The sequence below is a fragment of the Lipotes vexillifer genome, unplaced genomic scaffold, assembly GCF_000442215.2.
Source record: "Lipotes vexillifer unplaced genomic scaffold, Lipotes_vexillifer_v1.1 scaffold650, whole genome shotgun sequence".
Classification (NCBI taxonomy): domain Eukaryota; kingdom Metazoa; phylum Chordata; class Mammalia; order Artiodactyla; family Lipotidae; genus Lipotes; species Lipotes vexillifer.
Window position 1 is genome coordinate 246,062 of NW_006783775.1, and position 5,343 is coordinate 251,404.

Below are 5,343 nucleotides of genomic sequence, written 5' to 3' on the forward strand. Positions count from 1 at the left end.
CGACCCTCCCTGGGGAGTGAGCACTTCGACCCACATGTTGGGCTCCCCAGCCCTGGGGTCCAACACCAGGAATATGAGTCCCCTCAGCTGGTTTGAAAACCCGTGGGACTAAGAGGAGGGCTGTAAGAAGCCTAGACTCTGCTCATGCAGAGCACGCACACACCTGCTTACTCCTGGGGACAAGGCGGAGGGAGGAGGCTGGAAATATCCAGGGCTCTGGCCAGTTTCCAGCAACAGCCCCACTGCAGGCCCCGCCGCACTGGGTACCTGCTCCAGCCTCTCTTGCTTTGGCACAGCTCCCCACTAGGGCGAAGGCTGCTGTTGCCAAGGAGGGCGTGGAGTTGGGGGGACAGGGCCGGCTCCGCATCTGAAGGGGCTGAGAGCGGCCACTGCCCGCACTTGTGGAGGTGGCGGACTGGGAGCTGTGTCGGGCCTGCTGGGGTGCAAGGGCTGTCCCAGTGCACACCCTGGCCCACAACGGGCACCCTCTCTGGCCCCTCTTGTTCCAGCTCTGCTCTCCTCGAGGTGAAGGTGCCGTTGCTGGGAGGGGGGAGACTGCGCACTTAGAGGGACCAGAACCAGATCAGACCCGACCCTCAGGGCTTCTGCCCCAGCAACTTGAGACCCGACCCTTCCCCAGCAGGGGGTTGATGACCCCTGAACAAAGGAGAAGCTCTGGCTCACACCTGGCTTGGGCTCCAGCCCCTCCATCTCCAGCCTCACCTCCTACCAAGGTGGCAGCTGCCAGCACACCCTGGGGGCAGACATGACCCGTGCTCACGTCAGAGGCAGCTCTCCCACCAAAGGCACTGGGCACACACAGACTGCACAGGGACACTCCCACACAAGGACACCCCTTCCAGACCAGGATAGGTGACTGATTCACCTAATCTCATAGATACAGAGAAAGTTAAGCAAAATTAAAAGACAGAGTAACTGGTCTCAATTGAAAGAGCAAGAGAAAACCCCTGAAAAAACAGCTAATGAAACAAATAAACAATGTACCAAAGAATTCAAAGCATTAGTAATAAGAATGTTAACTGAGCTTGGGAAAATCAACTATACTTTAATTTAAATATATTTATATTAATATATTTATATATAGATACAAATTTCACATCAAAATAAGGAACCATCTTATAATTCCACCTACCCTACTCAGGATCAATCTGTTCTTCTCATGGTCCATGCATGCATGACTCCAAGAACTTGGGCCATCAGGTTACAAAAATGGACATGGTTTACGCCCTAAGACACATGAGGTCATGGGACGATGGTCCAGAATGCTTTCTTAATCTGAAACTACCTTACACACGGCTACTTTGCTGTGCACGATGCTGCATTTTCCACATCAGACGATGGCTGTGCTATGTTTGTACCAAAGGCCTTCGAGGCTGCTGTCCGTGGTGTTGACTTGGTCCAGCCGTCTGTTTAAGCTACTGTCCATGGTTCTGCTTTTGTTTTTCTGCACAGCATAATGATATTTTTTAAAAAACAGACTTTGTTCTTTTAGAATAGTTTTAGGTTAACAGATAAATTGGGCAGGAAATACAGAGGGTTCCCTATACTCCAGTGCACCCCAAATACACCCACAGTCTCACCTATTATTAATATGTTGAATCCGTGTGCTCTATTTGTTATAAATGATGAGCCAATATTAATATATTATCATTAACTGAAGTCTATAGTTAACATTATGATGTTACAGTAGTTACTTTATGTGTACAACTCTATGAGTTTTGACAAATGCACAATGTCACTTGCATCCAGAGGCCCCCAGGCTACTGTCCATGGAACTGCCTTGGTCAGATATGCTGTTTAAGCTGCAGACCATGTAGCCGCAAATGCAGCATCATACAGTATAATTTTACTGCCCTGATGATCCCCTGTACCTCACCTATTCATTCCTCACCCCTCCCTGCAAGTCCCTGGCTACCAATGATCTTTTTTCTGTCTGTATAGAGGTGGCTTTCTGAAAATCATATAGTTGGAATCACACAGCATGTAGCATTCTCCAATTGGCTTCTTTTACTTAGCAATATGCATTTAAGATTCCTCCATGTGTTTTTGTGGCTTGATAGCTTATTTATTTTTTACTAACTTCTTTTTTAACAGCTTTATGGAGGTATAATTGATATATAAAATACCCGCATGTATTTAATGTATACATGAGTTTGGACACATGCATACACCTATGAAACCATCACTACAATCAAGGTAACAGACATATCCGTTACCTCTAAAAGTTTCCTTGTGCCTTTGGGTTTATTTTTTTGGAGGAGTGTGTGTGTGTGTGTGTGTGTGTGTGTGTGTGTAGAACACTTAACATGAGATCGTCTCTCTAAAAAATGTTGAGGTGCACAGTGCAGTGTTGTTACCTCAGGTACTATATCGTATAGCAGATCCTAGAACTTAACTCATTTTGCATCTCTGAAACTTTATACCCATTGAACAACAAAGGAATCAAAGAATATCACCACAAAAAAAATCGGTGAAACACAGGGACTTCCCTGGCAGTCCAGTGGTTAAGACTCCCTGCTTCCAGTGCAGGGGGCGCAGGTTCAATCCCTGGTCAGGGAACTAAGATCCTGCATGCGGTGTGATGCAGCCCCCCAAAAAGAAAAATCAATGAAACACAAAGTAAGGCAACAAGAAAGAAAAAGAGGAACAAAATAACTACAAGACAGAGAGAAAACTATTAATGAAATGGTGATAGTAGGCATTTCCCTACCAATAATTATTTCAAAAGTAAATGGTTAAATTATCCAGTCAAAAGATCTAGGGTGGCTGAATGGAGGAAAAACAATACCCAACTATGTGCTGTCCACAAGAGACTCACTTTAGATTTAAACACACACATGGGCTGAAAGTGAAGGGATGGAAAACAGTATTCCATGAAAATGGTAAAAACAAAAGAAAGCTGGGACAGGCACATTTAGACAAAACAGACTTTAAAGTCAAAAACAGTCACAGGAGACTAAGAAGGACATTATACAATGATGAAAGGATCAATTCATCAGAAACAGATAGCTCATTTCTTTTTATTGCAAAATACGATCCCATTGTCTGGATGTACCACACTATTAATCCAACTCACCTACTGAGGGACATCTTGGTTGCTTCCAAGTTTGGGCAATTAGGAATAAAGCATCTATAAACATTTATCAACTATAAACATCTGTGTGCAGGTTTTGAGGAGGACATAAGTTTTCAGCTCATTTGGATAAATATCTAGGAGTGCAGTTGTTGGTTTGTATGGTAAGATTATGTGTAGATTTTTAAGAAACTGCCAAACTGTCTTCCAAACTGGCTGTGCCATGTTGCACTCCCACCAAGAGTGGATGAGAGTTCCTGTGGGTCCACCTCCTCTCCAGCGTTTGGAATTGTCAGGATGTTTGTTCCTTGTTTCCAGATTTTCACCATTTTAAAGATGTGTAGTGGTATATCACTGCTGTTTAAATTTGCAATCTCTAATGACATGTGATATGGAGCATCTTGTCATATACTTATTTGTGTCTGTAAGTCTTCTTTGGTGAGAGGTCTGCTCAGATATTTTGCTCATTTTTAAATTGGGTTGTTTGTTTCCTTACTGTTGAATTTTAACAGTGCTCTGCACAGTTTGGATACAAGTCCTTTATCAACTACGTGTTTTGCATGTTTCTAGACATCTGTGGCTTGTATTTTCACTCTCTTGACAGTGTCTTTCACAGGCAGACATTTTTCATTTTAAGTAAGTTCAGCTAATGAATTTTTCTTTTTCATGAAGTGTGCTTTTGGTGTTGTATCTAAAATCTCATTGCCAACACCATGATCACCTAGATTTTCTGCTATTTTCTAGAAGTTCCATAGTTATATGTTTTATATTTAGGTCAATGAGTTAATTTTGTGACTGCTGTTAAGTTTACACTTAGGTTCATTTTGTGCATGTGGATATCCAGATGTTTCAGCATCATCTGTTGAACAGACTACCCCTTCTCCATCAAATTACCTTTGCTCCAGTCCAGCACTTGGAGGTGGACCTGGCTGGGGAGAGGTCACCCCTTACCTGAGCTCCTTAGGTGATTCTGGAATGTTCTGTCACTGAGGGGGACGTGCAATCAGATGGCCTAAGCTATGCGAAGAAAAATTATTTCTAACAGAATTCTGCACCCAAACTGATAATAAAATGTAAGGGTAGAATAAAGACATTCTCAGACATGTAGGATCTCAAAAAAATTTCCCTCCAGACATCCTCTCTCAGCAAAGCTAAAGCAGACGGCCCTCAGATCTGAACTCTCCACGTCAGCTCCCCTGGGTCTCCAGCCTGAGGGCCACCCTGCACATTGTGGATTATCATCGTGTGAGCCACTGCCGTATAATAAATCTCCTTCTAGATACAGATGATACAGAGACAGATACAGATATAGGTACAGACATAGGTACATCCTATTGATTCTGTTTCCCTGGAGACTAATATATCCTGAGACACAATGGAGTTTTCTTCTAACCCAAAGGAACCAACTGACTCCAGAGAGGATGGGAGGGCAGGTCCAATGCACTTAGCAGCAGTCCTGAAGAGGGGGGTCAAAGTTGCACTGGAAAGCCAGATTGAGAGCCCAGCACCAATGCCTGATTAAGTCTAAAGGCCATGTTTCCATACGTACAATGTGAAAATGCTAAGTTTTAAGCATTGGGTCCATTCTGTTCCCTGGGCGGCATTTTTCTTTCTAAATGGTACGTAAAAGTAATAGAGCACCGTGCAAGGCACAGCATCTTGGATGTGAAGGACGATGGGTGTCACAAACCTGCTGAAAAGTGGAGCGGGCACTTGTAATCTGCACTGGGTGCCCACCAGGCACACAAGCTTCTCGAGAAGGTGGCCTCCGTGTGGTCCTGCTATGGGCAGCCGGAGCCCTTCTCCACCTTTAGAGACAAAATGTAGAGACTTCCCCTAGGAAGGGATACTGTGTTACCGGGGCTCTTGCACTTGGCTTGGCTGTGAAGGTGAGTCCCGCCGTCGGGAGGAATGTGGCAACCTTCCACGTTTGAGGCAGAGGAAGGGGACCAATCAACGCCCCACGCCCATGCCCACGCCCATGCCCACGCCCATGCCCACGCCCATGCCCACGCCCAGCCACAAAGGTCACAACCAAGGGGCTGCATTCTCCTCCTGGTCACCGCTGGTCCTGCACCGCGATACGTGTCACTGTCTTCACAGCAGCTGCGCCGTCTGGGGGAAGGGCTCGCACATCGCGGAGCCACTGTCCTAACAACAGTGCCACGCCTGACAAATTCCAGCTCAGTTAGCTGGGCGGGAGCCTCCACCAGGCGATGGCGAGTGCTCTGAAGTCAGGCAGAAATCAC